Here is a 19,278-nt window from a genome sequence, read left to right on the forward strand (position 1 = left end):
AAAAATACCAGAAATATATAACAATAAATTTGATCTAAACCTGAAAATATTACATTTAATAATGTCATTTTCAATTTAATTTGTTGAACGCAAAAAAAAAAAAAAACGAAAGAAGACTACCTATTGATGAAAATAAAGCAACATTGGTAAGTAGACAGTTTAATCAAGAAAATTAGTACAGAAAAATGGATATCTCTTCATAGCACGATTGGAAAAGCCTCAACACACAGATGCATATAAGTTAGAAAAACAAAAAAATTCGACGGAGACAATGACTAACAAACACCGTCATGTCCAGTCCTCAACACACAGTGCATATAAGTTAGAAAAACTGAAAATTAACAATGCCTAACAAGAAGGGGACAACAAATATTTTAGACAATTCCGAAAATTAGGAACCCAGAGATGGACAACCAAGGAGACAACAAGAAATTAACCAATTATCGTTCCAATCAATACCATACCTCGGGAAACTGGTGACGGACTAACACAGGTAAAGCAATATCGTTCCAATCAAAATGGAGAAGAAACAAAGACGCAGGGGACGGCGGTTGTGTATCTCAGTCGCTTCTTCCGTCTCAGTGCTTTGAATGGTGGTGGTGGTGGTGGTGGTGTTTTGCTTCACTCTCGTTGAGTGGAACAGCGGTGGTGTTGGTGGTTCGAAGCGAACGGCGGTGAGTGGAACGGCGGTGGTGTTAGGGTTAATTTTGAAGGAAAATGTGGATCGATCGAATGAGCTTGTCTCTGAAGGATATATGATATAATCGATATTAAATATTTAATTAAACTTATCGGTTCATCTATTTACTTCAGTATGAACTTATTTTTCTTATTTTTTACTGCATTAACATGATATGCCGAAGTAAAATATAATAAAAAAATACAGTGAAGCCCGTGTTTTTAAACATCCAAAGTAAAATATATTATTTTACTTCGCTTGTGTTATTACTGAAGTTATTGGTAATGTATTACTTCGTACTTTATTATTGCCGAAGTAATGCCTGCCAAAGTAAAATCCGATTTTTCTACTAGTGTTATTTAACTTCCAATTAAATAAATAATAATTGATTTCTTGTAAAAATCGTTTTTACCATAAATAATTAAAATCATATTCTAATTATTTATTTTACAAGAAAATTATTAATTTTTCCAAAAATTAATTTTCAAAAAAATAAATTGAACTCATTTTCATAAAATATCAATTTAATTCAAACTTTTGAAAAATCAGAAAATCGCACCCTAGGCGCAAACATTTCAAGCCCATTATCCAGAATGATTCCCGAGACACTCCCAGGCAGCCGCCCGCACTGCCCATTCGTATCAGGCAGGCTGCGAGCAGTCTGGCGCATAGGGCACGCAGCGTGCGGACATTCCGCACGCCGCGGGCACTGTGCGGACGCTCCGCACAGCGTGCGCGGCACTGTGCGCGAAGGCGTGCACAAGGCACTGCCCGGAACAGTTTCGGGCAGCCTCTTTTTTTTTTTATTTCTGAAAAAATATATTTTTTATGGTGCAAAAATTTTCTTGTGTGATTAGAAATAAATTATTCAATATGATTTAAAACCATATGATTTAGAAGCCTAGCTCTGATATCACTGTTGGATCTCGGTTTTCTCGAGCCCAAAACACAGCGAAGTTTTAAAATTTTATTTTATTTTGACAATCAAAATATATTTATGTTTGGGTGCTCGTATGGTTTTAAGATTAAACATTCATAGGGCGAAATAATTTATACCTTTGGTGAATTAATCACACGGCTCCAACTATTCAGGGTTTAGCGGATATAGCTCTTGATGAGATCCATACGAACTTTCTTCAAGAACTTCTTTCTTTATTCTTCTAATCAGGTCCACGACTAGATGATTTGTTCCTCTTATAATTTTCACTAGAAATTTAGAAGATATTTTTACGTAGAGATCGAATACGAAGAAAAATTCGACTCAATAATATAGGCCAAATTTTTCTTGAAAAAGAAATTAATTTTCGAGAGAAGCACCCATTGATATTGGAAGAGCCGAAAGTTCATAAATTTCTCTTTAAAAAATTTAGGATGCTCTTCACGTAAAATAGGATCAAATCGTTATAATTATGTCTAATCTTCAATTTACTTAATTAATTAGATAATTAAATCAATTAAAGATTCTACAAATATTTTCATGCCAAATCATGAAACTCTCGGATGCATGTTACTAAATAAGAATCAAGGTGGTGGAGTCTAGGGTTTTTCAAATTTGTGAATGAATTGTATTTAACCCTAAGCCTAATACACACATATATATAAGCTTAGGGCCCCTATTAATTAAATTAAATACTTAATGAGCTTAATCAATTAATTATTCTAGTCCAACTAGTTTAATGAATTAATTAATCTTTTAAAGTCCAATTAAGAACATTAATAATATGTATGTTTGTCTTGTACTCTTACAAGCCCATTATACATAAACCCATTACATTTAATTTAAATCCCTTATAAATTCAACATTTGAATTTAATATTTAAATTAAAAAATTCAACTCCTTGAATTTATCACCTCCAAAATTTAATATTTAATAAACTCAACTTTTGAGTTTAATAAATTAAATCCTCAAATTTTATAAATTCAACTCATTGAATTTATTCTCTCCAAATTTCATAAATTCAACTTCTTGAATTTACTATCTCATAAATTCAACTCTTTGAATTTATTTTCTCAAAATTTAATTATCATAAATTCAACTCCTTGAATTTACTACATCATAATTTAAATTCAACTCATTGAATTTATTCTCTCAACGGGAACAAACAATCCAGTGCTTGTGTGACCCTCAATGGTTCATGGATACAGCTAGTCGTGGGTTCACAACTCCTTGTGATTAAGGACATAATCCTTTATTCGGGCTTACCCTTATTTGCCCTATCCTATGTATCAACAATTGATCATGAGAATGTCAGAAATCATATTTTTGATTAAACCCATCGAATCATGGTAAGAGCGTCTAGTTGCATCGTCCATAATTCCCTAGGTATCACGGATAGTGCCTGCAAGAACCAGTCGATTATGATAAGTGTATAGTACGGTCCCTTCATCTCATATATTCCGAGCGAATCTGCAACCATTGGTTCATCGAGGGTTGCATAATAAATCGATAACTATATGATACATATAAATAGTGGCATCACATGTACCATTGGAGAACTCTTTCTCCAATGTATATCTCATACTCTGACCGTTGATTTCACGCACTATTATTTCATTAGATCACATAGGATATTCACACCCGCAGGTGAGCGATGAATCCCCAACTACAATGTATTGGCTCCTATATGTGTCGCAAATGTACCCAACCTCGCCACCTGAGGACTCTCCTGGAGCCGGTAAACGAGTCAAAACACAACCGTAGGATATAGAGCCTCAGTGTTGTCCCGGGTCGTAAGGACTAATGATGTACAATCATAACCAAGGACTTATCCTCTCGATGAATGATAACCACTTGGAAAGTCCGAGGGATGGTTGTTCGGTATAATCATCATATGACTACCCATCTGCATGTTTGGACATCTCTATGCCCTTACCAAGAAACGTAGTACACAACATCACAGATGCTAGTCTCGAGCTCAAGCGACCTTTATCCATGTTTTAGGCGGCTGAATCGATTAGGAACGAATTTAGATCATACAGTGTTTACAAACGAGTTTCAACATCGAATTACGATTCATTTGTATTAAATTATAATAAAAGTCTTTATCTATGTTGTTCACATGGGTATACAGATAAAGAATTAACAAACCATGAAATAATGAATTATATTAAAATAAAAATTTTTCATTACAACTGAGTCAATAAAATCCCTAGCCAACAGTTGGATTGCAGGGCATCTACTCTAACACATTGTTACTACTTCCAACGTGCTTAATTGACAATTTTTTGTGTGATTTTATTGTACGATAAAATTTTTTTCTCTTGGGATAAATCTAGGCTAAAAATGTGATTTTATATCACAATTAAAGTTGCCGATATGATTTTTATGGAAGACTTAAAGCAGAAAAAGTTCAGAAGTGGTCTTTCCAAAAGGCGTGATCACGTCTTGTGACTATTCTTCAACTGCCGGTAAAACTAAATCTAAAGTCCAAAAATGGCAAAGATAATATCAGATATTAGACTCCTAATTATGATATTTGATTTGTGGAAAATAATTGGAAAAATATTTTTCTTATTGGGAGAAATAAAGATAAGTGTTGGGATCGGAAAAGAGTTTAGAGGGGGGGTGAATGAACTCTTTTAAATTTTCTTTTCTAAAATTAGTTTTCAATCATTTTTTAGGCGGTTGAAAATTCTTTCTCAAACGGATGGAAACGTGAACCACTGATGAGTGCAAAAAACGGTTCACAATTCCCAATAGACAGTTCGAACACTTTTAGCAAACTTAACAAATTGCGGTTGGAAAAGTAAGAGCTTGCAAGAAGTAAATAACACATGATTTTTATGGATGTTCGGAGATTGAATACTCCTACGTCACCCCTTCTTCCTTTTCCAGGAAGGATTCCACTAAAAGACTTTGGCTTTACAACGTATTTGCAACAGCCCACTCCAACCAGGACTTATCACATTGCATGTATTGGAACTCTTAGTGATCACTTTACACTTCTGGATATTTAGAACACTCAGTTCACCAGACACCAAGACTTGATCTAATAACCAAAAGGTTACTATTGTGAATAAACAATTTGTTTTGAGTAACACGAAATTGATCCTTAGACGATCGAGTGTAATGCTGTTTTAAGCATGCTTGAGAGAGCGATGAAGTGTGTAAGATTGTGGTAGCACTCTGAGATCTTTTTGTGTATGCTAGCAACAAGATTTTTCAGTTGATCGATCAAGTGTCTTTGCTAGCACCCTCCTCTGATGATATATAGACGATCTTCTTAACGGTCGGAAAGGATGCATCAACGTTAACCTGCTCCACTGAACAGATGTGTTGCTTTCGACTTGATGAGCATTTAATGATCTTTCATAGACGCATTTAATGTTCCTTTTGCTCGGCATAGTTCTGAAGCGCTTTTCCTGAAGAGTTCCTTTTATGGTAACTGTCTTCTTTAATCAGAGCTGGAAGTCTATATTTGGTCTACCCTTTCTGGGATAAAGATATAAATGCATATAATTTTTGGAACATATACTTCAAGACGATGTGATATTTTGAATGTATTAAGCCGGTCAGAGAATTTCTTCGAGCAATAAATAGTTTTCTTTAATGATCCGGTTCGGAGAATCATTAAAGTCCAAGCTGAATCTGCTAACGGTCTGAAATAAGCGGTTGAGACTTCTTGGAGCTTTAGCCGGTCAGGAAGATATACCAGTGGATGAACAGAGCGGTTGAACTGATGCACATCTCATATACGAACCGTATCTGGTTTCAAGCTGACCTGTTTTTTTCATACACCAAAATTCTTGGGAATAATATTTTCTTAACAATTTTCCCTTTTTCGTGATGACAAAACCTAGCTGTAGGGCTAAGAAACATAGTAATATTGACGAAGATATATAGAGGTGAAAAAATATTGTATTTCATTAAGATAATGAAATTACAAAGAACAGAGTAACCAGGTGTAATAAGAAAATTTGCAACAAAAGTTTCTTTGGACCTTTTACTTTGTTCCACTGCTTTTCGCTTTGTCTCCCTGTTCTTTTAATTCATGCATGAGCAGAATTATGTTTTGTTTGCAAGAGAGAAAAACTTGTTTCCATGGTGGAAAGATCATTACGGAAAGTAGTCTTGACTGATCGAAAGTCTTCCTTGAGATCAAATTGTTTTCGATTGAGAGCCAAAATGAATTGATTCATGGTGATCAACCTTGTCGGAATCTGCTGTTGGCAACTTTCTTCTAGATCCTCTTGTTGTTCAGGTTCACCTTCTTCATATAGTAACCTGTTTTGGAAAGAAACCAGTGGAGTGGAGGAAATCTTACCAGCAGCTTTTGATGGTTCAGGATCAAGGAGTTCATCCGTAATGCTCTGAATAAGTTGATCAATGTTTTCAGTAGAAGCAGACGGTTTAGATTCAGTGACATCCGGTTCCTCTTATTGTGCTGGCGGAGAAGTTGGTGGAGGAGATTTTGCAATCATCAAGGGATTGGTCAGCTGGGTTGTATGCACTTCCTTGGGAGAAATCAACGTTTGTTCTGAAAAAGCTGTTGGATCATCCTTGGTGGGAGAACCTGGTGAAGAGAATGTTTGATCTTGAAAAGTGACAGCTTTATCAAAGTCGGATAAAAACTTATCTGCCTCATCAACAGAAACAGTTTTAGCAGCTGAAGGATCAAGTGGAGGCAGTTGGGTAGACTGATCCATGGCAGAGATTGTTCGAGACTCAGATGGAATGTCGGTGGTAATCTGATGACTCTGTTTTTCAGCACTTGGAAGGTCTTCAGGCGTGATTTTTGTTTTAGAAAGAGGCATAGTGGTTTCTTCATCACCCGGTTGAGCTGTCATGGTAAGTACTGGTGAAGAAGGTTTAGTGATTGTACCGGGAGAAATAGATGAGGAATCCTTTATAGCAGGGATGGCTTGACACTGTTCTGAGCTCAGATCTTCATGAATGTCCATCAGAGAGTCTAACTTTGTTTGATCTGTAACAGCTGGGAGATTAAGATCCTGTCGCATTTGAGCGACTCTCATAGTCAGTGACAACGCGTCCATCTCAAGTTGAGAGATGACTGCCGAATCATCCTTGGCTGTAGGACAAAAAGGGTCAAAATTATTTTTTTTCAACCGTATGATGATTCGGAGAGTGCTTTCTTTCATTTGAAGTTCCAGAAAGTCTCTTCGTTGAAGAGCGGTTTGAATATCAGCCGTTTCTTTCCATTCCAAAATGGACCGCTCCAGCTTAGCAGCTGCTTTTATTTTTCCGGTTTGAAGTAGCGAATCAAAAGTTACAGCAGTTCGATATTTAACCCATCTGTCAAACATCTTTATCTTTTTCTGGATAGCCTCATTTACACGCTCGCTTGCGAGTACTATGGTCGTATGAACTGCATTGTTTTGAGGTGGATTTTCAATCATCACCTGTTTGCCTTTATCTGAGGAGAGAATAACGGGAAGTCCAGAGTAAGAGGACTCAATCTCTGGTTCTGTAATTTGAATCCCTTTCAACTTAGTGACTGAGATTGCAGGGATTGGGGCAGGAACGAGTGGTGTAGAAAGATGTTTGACCAATCTCATCTTTGTTGGTTGTGCAGTTCTCTTTTTCTTAAAAACTTGAGCAACTGGAACGTCATCTTTGGACTCATCATCGGAGCTTGTTTTTAGAACCAGCTTCCTCTTGGTTTCCTTGGCGGTTGAAACGGTTTTGGATGATTTCTTTTGTTTTACAAACTCTTCCCCGGTTTTAGTCTTGATGGAGACCATCTCCTCAGCCGGTCGATTCTTTTGGATAAATTTTTCAACCGATACCTAGTTGAAGAGCTTAGTTTTTCCAACTTTTATCATATCAACCGGTTGAACCCCGACGTTGATCAGCATGTGGCAGATTGGAAACGCAGACCCTTGTGATTGGTTTTCTTTATTGATCATGGCTACCAAGATGTTAAATAACACATCAGACCAATTTATATGTAGTTCGGAGGAAATGGTGGCCATAACAAGAAATTTCTCCTAGGTTATTTTATCGTATGCACCAGCCTTGGCAAGCAGTCCTTTTGCCACAATATCAGCCAATGGTCTGAATTCAATCTTTAAATCACGTTTCTGACATGTTGGATGAGAGATTGGAGAGTCCGTGTTTGAGAAATTACTTCGCCAAATGTCGATATTTCCATCTGGCAGTGTTGAGAAATCAGTAACTCCATTTGTGGGTAACCTGAACAATTCAGCAAACATCTTCTGGTGAATTGGAGGTTTTTGTTTTGAACCGTACAAATAATTTCTCCGTTCTTCATGTGGGCGGACTCAAAAAATTCCTGCGTTAGTGTGTCTGAGTATTTGTAGCTGCAGCCTAGAAAGGAGCGAAGCCCATAATGTTCTATTGTGCGAAACATGGCTTGCATCGATTTGTTGGGCATGGCAAATATCGACGCGATGTTAACAGCGACTGTGTTCTGAGCAATGGAGGCAGCCATTTCCTTGATTTACCGAGAGGGTTTGAATTTCAGCACTTGCAAATTAAGCTTAAACGCGATCGAGGAGAGAATAGCAAGGTAAGACTTAATGAGGGTGCAAGTGTAGAATATGTATGTGCGGTTCAGATAATCACCAGTCAGTCCACGTGGAGGATTGTTAGTGGAGAGAAATTTGTAAGTTTTGAAAAATTTGGGCGGCAGTAAAATAATTAATTTGAAAGTTCAAAAGTAAAAACTGTCACGTAAGTCAGAGGCAGTCGAAAGGTTTGAGTAATTTTTACGAAATGACGTGGAAGTATCGTGCCCAAGTAAAATGAACCGTACGAGTAATGTAGTTAGGAAGAAACGGTTGAGAAGTCTATTTAATTAATGACTTAACCATTTTTCCCCCTAAACATGTGGATTAAGAACTAATCTAGAATGGTAAACCGTCGATGGCTTAGACAGAAAGCCTCTTGAAATCCTAGTGGCTGTCGATATGAGAGAGAGGGACCCTTCATATGATATTTCATCTATAAATACAGGTAGAGGGATTAGTTAAACAACATATATCAAGATGGCGAAAACAGGCAGTTCAAGTGAGCCAGATCTTGTGAAAGAATTTATGGAATCGATGATAGCTTCCCGCAAGGCTGCTTTTGAAGATAGCATTTTTGAGAAGACGCTGGCGGTCTGGACAAAGGTCCAGGAGCTTCAGTCCTCTCTTGAGAGAGGACTAGGTGCAACCTCTAAGGAGATGGCACTTCTGATGAAGTATCAGCAACTTCTTTATGTAGCTGATGCATCATACGTCTTCTCTGATGATGGCGTTTACCTCCTCATGCTCTTAAAAGAGCAGAGGACTCTGAGGAAGATTTCTTCCTCAGATGACTTTTTACGTACCTCCACCGGTAAGCTGACCGCTTGGTTGCGTAACTGGTTGAGGGTGGTAGAAGATGAAGTTAGGGATGTACAATACCGACTGTTTGTTCAATAAAATATTTCTATTTTGTATTACCGACTGGCTCTTTATATTTCTGTTTATTTCCTGCAATACAAACTAAACAAACACAAGAACTAAATACATCAAGATAAATCAATTAATCCAAGCATATTGCGAAAATGAGAAAACTTAGCCTCTGGTAATGGTTTTGTGAAAATATCCGCAGTTTGTTGATCCGTATGAACATATTCAACTTTCTTCATGACGTGTTCTCGGATGAAGTGATGTCTGATATCAATATGTTTTGTCCAAGAGTGCATAACTGTGTTGTATGTGATTGCTATTGCGCTGGTGTTATCGCAGAAAATGGGTGATTCAGTAGCTTGGATGCCATAATTTGTTAATTGTTGTTGTATCCAAAGCATCTGAGCACAACAACTTCCAGCCGCAAGATATTCTGCTTCAGCGGTTGATGTAGCAATTGACGTTTGTTTCTTACTAAGCCATGAAATCAACCGTTCGCCTAAAAATTGACATGAACCGCTTGTACTCTTTCTGTCGACTTTGCACCCCGCATAATCTGCATCTAAATATCCTACAAGATTAAGACTTGAATCTTTGGGATACCAGAGACCCACATTAGTGGTTCCTTTAAGATATTTAAAGATACGTTTAGAGGCGATAAATGAGATTGCATAGGTTTAGCTTGAAATCGTGCGCATAAACAAACCGCAAACATAATGTCCGGTCGGCTGGCAGTCAAGTATAGCAAAGAACCTATTAACTCTCTGTATATTTTTGTGTCCACAGAGACTCCTCCTTCATCTTTATCCAGTTTAATTGATGAGCTTATTGGGTGGAAGCTTGAGAGCAATTTTCCATGCCGAATTTCTTTAGCATATCTCGAGTGTATGTGGCTTGATTGATAAATATTCCATTTTCGAACTGCTTGACTTGCAGTCCTAAAAAGTAATTTAATTCGCCCATCATGCTCATCTCAAATTGCTCCTGCATTATCTTAGAGAATCTCTCACATAGCTTAGGGTTAGTTGATCCAAAAATAATAGCGTCCACATATATTTGTACAAACAATGAATGATCATTTTTTGAGAATGTAAACAATGTTTTATCAACCGTTCCAATTGAGAAATCATGTTCAAGCAAGAATTTGGTTAATGTGTCATACCATGATCTTGGTGCCTGCATCAGTCCATACAGAGCTTTGTCCAGTTTGTAAACATAATCAGAAAAAGTGTGATTAATAAAACCAGGTGGTTGTTCTACATGAACTTCCTCATTCAATAATCCATTAAAAAATGTAGATTTAACATCCATTTGATATACTTTGAAATCCTTAAATGCTGCAAATGTCAGAAATTTTCTTATAAGCTTTTAACCTGGCGACAGGGGCAAAGGATTCATCAAAGTCTATATCTTCTTCTTGTCTATAGCCCTGAGCTACAAGTCTAGCCTTGTTTCTTATAATCAAACCGTTTTCATCCATTTTGTTTCTGAATACCCATCTAGTTCCAATCACATGGGTGTTATTAGGCCGAGGGACTAGATGCCAAACTTTAGTTCTTTCAAACTTATTAGGTTCTTCTTGCATGGCCTCTATCCAATTTGAGTCAAGTAATGCATCATCAATTTTCTTAGGTTCTATCTGAGAAACAAATGCAGCATGCACAACTTCATTTATCATTTGATTTCTAGTTCTAAGAGGAGCAGTAGGGTTACCGATGACCAGCTCAAGTGGATGATCCTTTTTCCACTGGAGACATTGTCCAAATGGATTTAGCTTGGTAGGTTGAATAATTCCTTCTTCTTGCTCCAGTGCTACTTCCATCTGCGTTTGTTGGATGTCCTCTGGTTCGTTTACCTGTTGAGTTTGTTCTTGAGTGGCTGGATTTTCTTTTGATGTGATTCCCCTTATTTTTCTCAGATCTACCTCATCATCACTGCTTGGTTCAAGGTTAGTTGCATCAAGATTATTTATTAAATCATGTATACTGTTACTACTGTTTTCACGACATATAGATGATTCATCAAATACAATGTGTATAGATTCTTCAACAGTGAGAGTTCTTTGGTTATAAACTCTGTATGCTTTGCTCACTGCTGAATATCCTAAAAAGGTGTCATTATTAGCTTTAACATCAAAAGCGGTGAGATGTGTTTTGCCATTAATGTGAATGAAACACTTACAACCAAAGATGCGAAAGTATCCAACTTCTGGCTGCTTGCCGGTCCAAATTTCATATGGAGTTTTCTCATGATTTTTTTTTTATCATGGATCGGTTTTGAGTATAACAGGCTGTGTTGATGGCTTCAGCCCAGAACCTTTGTGAGATACCAGATTCAGCTAGCATGGTTCTAACTGCTTCCTTCAATGTGCGGTTTCTTCTTTCAGCTACTCCGTTTTGTTGAGGTGATCTTGCTGCTGATAATTCAAGTTTTATGCCATGATCTTCAAGATAGGATGACAGGAATCGGTTTAGAAATTCATTTCCTCTGTCACTCCTGATTCTGTCAACTGCTTCACTTTTCTCGTTTTGAAGTCTTTTGAGCAGCTTGATTAGTTGATCAGCGGTTTGGTCTTTGGAGTTTAGAAATGTTACTCATGTAAATCTGGAGAAATCATCAATTACTACGAGAGTGTATTTCTTTCCCCCTAAGCTTGTTACGGGTATTGGTCTGAACAAGTCCATATGAAGAAGTTCCAGGCATCTTGCTGATGAGTTTCTTCCTTTGCTCTTGAATGTTGACCAGACTTGTTTACCTAACTGACAAGCATTGCGAATTCTATCTTTGGCAAAATCAATGTTAGGCAATCCAGATACTAATTTAAGTTTGCTGATAGTGGTAATAGATTTGAAATTAAGATGATTGAGTCGTTTATGCCAAAGCCAATTTTTATTTCCATTTAAGGCGACAAAACAGGTAGGTGCGCTAAGACAGTCATCATTCCATTTAACTTTGTATGTATTTTGCTCTCTATGACCAATTAACATGATATTACCTGCAGCGGTTTTGACAGTACATATGAGTTTTTGAAATTCCACGGTGTAACCACTGTCACATAGTTGGCTTATGCTTATCAGGTTATTATATAGATTTTCTACAAGAAGTACATCTCTAATAATAATTTTGCCGTGGATAATCTTACCTTTACCAACAGCTTTACCTTTAGAATTGTCACCGAAGATGATTGTTGGACCTTTGTAGTTGATTACTTCTGACAGGAGATCTTGCTTCCAGTCATGTGTCTAGAACAGCCACTATCCAAGAACCAGATTGATTCCTCCAAGTTCTTTTTCTTTGAAACCTAACATTATTGAAAAGAGAAATTGGTACCCTTCCCTATTTGGGTCCTGAGCTTATTAGACCCTTAGGAATCCACACTTGAATTATCCTAAAGGATTTTTCATGATGTGTCCTAAGGAGATAGCTGTTATGTGCATAATCAGGTGGTGTATACAGTGTCTTTTTCTTTTCAGTATGTTGTTTTGACCATCTGTTGTTGTCACTCAACCGGTATCTCTTTTGAACATGTCGGTTATTGTGGTAATGGTTCGGTCTAGTTTTTGATGAATTCCGGTTGACCCTGACTTTCTGCTTGCCCAACCTGAACCGTTGTGATTGGTTGTATTAGGCCTGCGTCTGAGCCATGATCTGTTGGTTTTAGCATTCTCAATTTCGATGTATCCTAAACCACATCGCCTTCTGTTATTTTCAAGATTTACATTCCAAGTTCCTTGATCTTCAGTCTTATCATGTTCATATACCGTACTAGATCCGACAAATTTAATTTGTTTTAAACTGTCTTTTTCTAGTAGCGGTTGAGTTGATGCTCCAGAAGTACTGCATTCATTAATGCTATAGCCTAGCCCGGTTCTGTCTCCGGCTGGCTTCTGCATTTCCTGCATCTTATTCAGAGAAACAGAGGACTTGTTCCAAGTGTTGACTGTATTTATCAATCATTTGTTTTCTTTCAAAGTAGCATGGAACAATCTTCGCAGATCATCATTCTCAGCCATCAGCAGACTTAACTTTACTCTCAAACCGTTAACCTCTTTTTGTTGTGAACAGCTAGAGAGAGTTAACTTATTTTCCAAGTTTTGTTTTTCTGTTTTGGCTTCATTGAACTGCTGTGATAGCCTTTTAAACTCATCTACCATGTCATGAAGTGCGGTGACAAGATCTTTTCGTGTGAATTCATCAGAGTTAAAGTCAAATACCATTTCATCAGTAGATTCTTGATCTTCTTTGGCCATGAGACACTCTACTTTCTCATCTTCGCTTTCACTTGAAGATTCTTCAGAAATAGATTTTTCAGATTCTGATTCAGCCCATTTGTCTTTGTCTTCTTCTACAACTAGGACTCGTTGACTCTTCTTTTTGATGAATATTTTGTTGTTTTTAACTCGTCTTCTGTCACTTGATTTTTTTTTTATCTTTTCTTGGCCTGTTGCATTCTACAATAAAATGTCCTTTCTTTCCACAGTTAAAACAAGCTTGACCATCATCATTATGGTCCTTGTTGAAGTGAGGTTTATTCATCTGTGATTGATTCTTACGCATGAATTTACTGAATTTTTTAACGAATAAAGAAATGGCTTCATTGCTTAATTGCTCGACCGATTTCTTACTTGAGGACTCTTCGACCGGAAGAGTCACTATGGTAGCTGGCAGTGCCTTTGTTTGTTGCGATGTGGATGGGTCTTCTTCAGTTCGTATACCAAGCTCAAACTCATAAGCTTTAAGATTGGCGAATAGGTCGTGAAGTTCCAGCTTGTTCAGATCCTTATATTCTCGCATTGCTATGGTCTTTACGTCCCATTCTCTGGGAAGAGCTTGCATAACCTTTAAAGAAATTTTTCTGTTGGAATATTCTTTCCCGAGTGAGGTGAGTTCGATGATGATACTGCTGAACCATTCGTCAAATTCTGCAAGAGTTTCTCCTGGCTTCATCTTTGCATTGTCAAACTTCTGGATAGCCACAGTCAACTTGTTTTCCTTAGTCTGATCATTGCCTTCGCATAGTTGAGTAAGTTTTTCCCATATTTCCTTCGCAGTAGTGCAGGTCTTGATTTTGGCGAACATATTCTTGTCCAGAGTTTTATAGGGAATATCTTTCGCAACGTTATCCAAATTTGCATTCTTTTTATCCTCAGATGTCCATTCAGATCTGTGCTTTTCAACCATCTGAGGAGCACCTTCAGTTATTGTTGCAGCTGTATTCACCTTCAGAATTCTCATTGGCCCGTCAGTGATGACATACCACATGTCGTCATCTTGGGCTGCTAAATGTGCCTACATGCAAATTTTTCAATCGTCATAATCTTCTGTAGAGAACATTGGAATTTTATTGAGAAGTCATAAGTGATTGAAAAGATGTCAGTGTTTGAGAAAACCATGCTCTAATACAACTTGTTAGGGATCGAAAAAGAGTTTAGAGGAGGGGTGAATGAACTCTTTTAAATTTTCTTTTCTAAAATTAGTTTTCAATCGTTTTTTAGGCTGGTTGAAAATTCTTTTCAAACGGTTGAAAACGTGAACCACTGATGACTGCGAAAAACGGTTCACAATTCCCAATAGACAGTTCAAACACTTTTAGCAAATTGCGGTTGGAAAAGTAAGAGCTTGAAAGAAGTAAATAACATAGGATTTTTATGGATGTTCGGAGATTGAATACTCCTACGTTACCCCTTCTTCCTTTTCCAGGAAGGATTCCACTGAAAGACTTTGGCTTTACAATGTATTTGCAACAGCCCACTCCAACCAGGACTTATCACACTGCCTGTATTGGAAATCTTAGTGATCACTTTCCACTTCTGGATATTTAGAACACTCAGTTCACCAGACAACAAGACTTGATCTAATAACCAAAAGGTTACTATTGTGAATACACGATTTGTTTTGAGTAGCACGAAATTGATCCTTAGACGATCGAGTGTAATGCTGTTTTAAGCGTGCTTGAGAGAGCGATGAAGTGTGTAATATTGTGGTAGCACTCTGAGATCTTTTTGTGTATGCTACCAACAAGATTTTTCAGCTGATCGATCAAGTGTCTTTGCTAGCACCCTCCTTTGGTGATATATAGACTATCTTCTTAACGATCGGAAAGGATGCATCAATGTTAACCTGCTCCACTGAACAGATGTGTTGCTGTCGACTTGATGAGCATTTAATGATATTTCATAGACGCATTTAGTGTTCTTTTTACTCGGCATAGTTCTGAAGCGCTTTTCCTGAAGAGTTCCTTTTATGGTAACTGTCTTCTTTAATCAGAGCTGGAAGTCTATACTTGGTCTACCCTTTCTGGGATAAAGATATAAATGCATATCATTTTTGAAACTAATGAAAGTATATGTTGACTTCAAGACGATATAATATTTTGAATGTATTAAGCCGGTCAGAGAATGTCTTCGAGCAATAAATGGTCTTCTTTAATGATCCGGTTCTGAGAATCATTAAAGTCTAAGCTGAATCTGCTAACGGTCTGAAGTAAGCGGTTGAGACTTCTTGGAGCTTTAGCCGGTCAGGAAGATATACCAGTGGATGAACAGAGCGGTTGAACTGATGCATATCTCATATACGAACCGTAGCTGATTTCAAGCTGACCTGTTTTAGTCATACACCAAAATTCTTGGGAATAATATTTTCTTAACAATAAGATAGAGTTTTATTCCAAAAAAACTCTATCATATCTTTGGTATGATTTTTAGGGATTAGGCTTTGGATTGATGGGCTTTTCTATTCTTGACCCAACTTACCAAACGTGAAGAATAAAGGATGCGCAGGAGAAGAAAATTTCTCCCACCATCATAACTAACGTAAAGAACAAGAAGAAGATGGAAGAATTTCTCATCTCCTCTCCACACCTTTAGGCTAAGTTTTGTTTCTAATTCAAGGATATTTTTGCTATTTTCAATTTATCACTGTGAGGCTTTTTGTACTTTAATTTAATATTCTTGTTAGTCTTAGTCCAAGTATTTGTGTAGAGCCCGAAATCAGTACACGTAAACCCATGCATTTATTAAATTTTTTAAATTACTTATTTAATTTTAAAATTCTTTTAACGATGCATGATTTATGATTTGCATTATTTTAAATTATTACATGTTTATTTGATGCACGTTAAATTTTTTTCATGAGTTTTATGTTTCAGGCGAATTCGATGTGTGATCGAGAAAAGAGACCGATGGTGTTTTAGACGATTTATGAAATATAGTATTTTATTTCAAGTCTAGGAAATTGATATTTTAAATGATTTATAAAATTTTAAGCCTTTTAAAAACTTAATTTAATTCATTAGGTGAGTTTAAGATTTTAAGTTTTTCTAAAATACTAATTTGGTTAGTTAAGAAATTTTTTTTAAATCTTGAAATTTTAGCATGTGTATTTTTTTTTAATTTAGGGATGTTAATTAGTTATTAGTATTTTTAATTAATCTAATTATCCCGTAATTATCTCCCTAATCTCTATACACACACACACTCTTACACGCCACACACACTCACACACACATTTTTGTTGAAACGTCTGCTATTCGTTTTGCTTAAAACGTGCTAGAAATTTTTTTTTCAACCTCACTTAGCATTCGACCGTACCATAAAATATTTTTGACATCATTTTAAAATAAATCAACCAACTATAATTTGAAAACCAAAGGAAATAGTTTAGCATAAAATTATTCAACGTTTTACTAAACCTAAAAATAACATTTGAAAAGTATAGCACATACTAAAACCTCTCAAAAATCACTCGTAAATAAATCGTCATAAAAATATCCTTAACATCACTTAAAATCATAAATCATAAACTAGTGCGGAAAACTAGCGTCGGTCCACGGGTTATGTGCACCTTCAGTCCAGTCAGATCAACCATCAAGACCTCCATCAACATTATTATCATAATAACCTGCATCAATCACACCTACTGAGTCTAAAGACTCAACACACCATAATCTTGATAACAAGTACTACATATACAGATCACACACAACAGTGAAAATACTTGTACTTAAAATATCGTTTTCATGAAGATGCATAAACTTTAAGCATAACATTTTCATAATGATGCATAAACTTTAAACATAAATATTTTCATATAAACATAAACATGTTCATATTCGTATACATATTCATATCAACATATTCATATAATCATATTCATATTCATATTCATGTTTGTGTTTGTTGAATTCAGATCGTGATTGTGACTCGTATTCGTATTCGTATTGGGCGATGAATCATCTATAAAACCACAGTACTGGGCAGCGGGACACCAGCAACACTCTCATCGGTCAACTGGGCCTTGGCCAACATATTAACATATTAACGTATTCGTATTCGTATCCATAGAAACACGATCGTCGGGCTCCCACTGGGACCATAATTCTCACGATATCTCCAACATATCATCGTATTAGTCACAATCCCTTCACGTCCTTTAACATTTCGTATTCTCATCACTTAATAAAAACATGAATATAATATCGTTTTTCTTTTAAACCAAGCATGCAACATATCTTTTAAATGTCAATGTTAAATCATAAAAATCCATAAACATTTAAAATAAACGTTTTAACATATTAAATCATAAATATTTAAAATAAAATTTTAACATATTAAAAATACATAAACATTAAAAATAAACATATTAAAATCATAAAAATTTAGAAAACATTTAAAATTGAAATTTTAACGTATAAAGACCCATAAACGTTTTAAAATAAGTTTGAACATACAACGATCCATAAACATTTTTAAAATAAATATTTTTAACATATTAAATCCATAAACAATTAAAATACATATTTTAACATATAAAAAATTCATAAACATCATCATTGAAAATAATCATATTAGCATATAAAACAGCATTCAGAGCACTGTCATGACATTTACTAATTTTTGTGTGTGAAATAACTGTTTTACCCCTAGACGTAAAAGTTCACATTTTGACATTTTCTTAATTTCATTGACTCTAACATGTCCCAATTAATTATTTAAGCTTACATGAATTTTCTCGTATTTTTATTTAGCTTAAATCAAGGACTTTTAAATTAATCTTAAATGTAACGTATTAATGCGTTTTAATCTCGTATTAAACCAAACCTTAATATAAAATTCCCAAATTAAAACTTAGACTTTTAATAATTATTTGAGCTTAGATATAATTTTTCATAATTTTATAAAGCTTAAAACTAGGTTTTTCGATTAATTATTTAATTATCGTTTCGTGCGGCGATTAAATCCCGGATAAATCCAAAACTCCATATTTTGATCCCAAATTTTAAACATAACAATTTTATTATTTATTATACCCTTGTGAGCCATGAACCACACCCGTGGACCTATGGTTATAATTTGGATTTTTTTAAAAAATAATGTAAATTATAAAATCTTTTTTCAAAAATAATGTAAGAAAAAAATAATTTGAAAAACTAAGGCAATCCGCGCTTACCAAGCGCGGACGGTGCTCACGTTGAGCACTGTCCGCGCTTGCGAAGCGCGGACGGTCCTCCACCTCCCACGCGGCACTCTCCCATTCGTTCAATCTTTATCTATGTGCGATTCCTTCTTCTTTCCTTCTCCCCCTCTTTCCTCCTCTTATCTTTGCCCTCTCGTTCTCCCATTTCTCGGTTTCTCAATTCCTCGCAGAAAATTTTTTTTAGACGAAGTTGAGAAGATCTACGGCATATTTAAGAATGACAGATAATCAAAATCCAGAAGATCTCAGTGTCCTCTATTTACAGGCGACACATATGTCATCAAGAGTGTCATCGTTAACCGTTGATGATATTGTCAAAGTAAAGAGGTCAGACAATTTGATTTGGTAGTTATATACTGATAATTACTTACACAGGCGTGTACTAGCATATTTAAATTATATGGGTTTTTACTGGAGTTTTAGAATGTGGGTCACAAGTTCTTGATAATCATTTGATTACTGTGCTTGTTGAACGTTGGCGACGCGAGACACACACGTTTCATTTTACATGTGGTGAAGCAACAATGACATTACAAGATGTTTCAATCATTTGGGGTCTAACAATTGATGGTGAAGCAGTAACTGGAGTAGATGTATCACATAAAGTTGAGGAATAGCAACACATATGTTTGGATATGTTGGGATTTTTTCCAGCATCTAAATATTTGAAAGGTGGTCATCTGTTTATGACTGCACTACACGATCATTGTATATCTAACCTTGTTAATGATGAAACTTCAGATGTAGATGTTGTGAAATTTACTCGT

This window comes from Primulina tabacum, chromosome 4 (genome assembly GCF_025594145.1).
Source record: "Primulina tabacum isolate GXHZ01 chromosome 4, ASM2559414v2, whole genome shotgun sequence".
In the NCBI taxonomy this organism is placed as follows: Eukaryota; Viridiplantae; Streptophyta; class Magnoliopsida; order Lamiales; family Gesneriaceae; genus Primulina; species Primulina tabacum.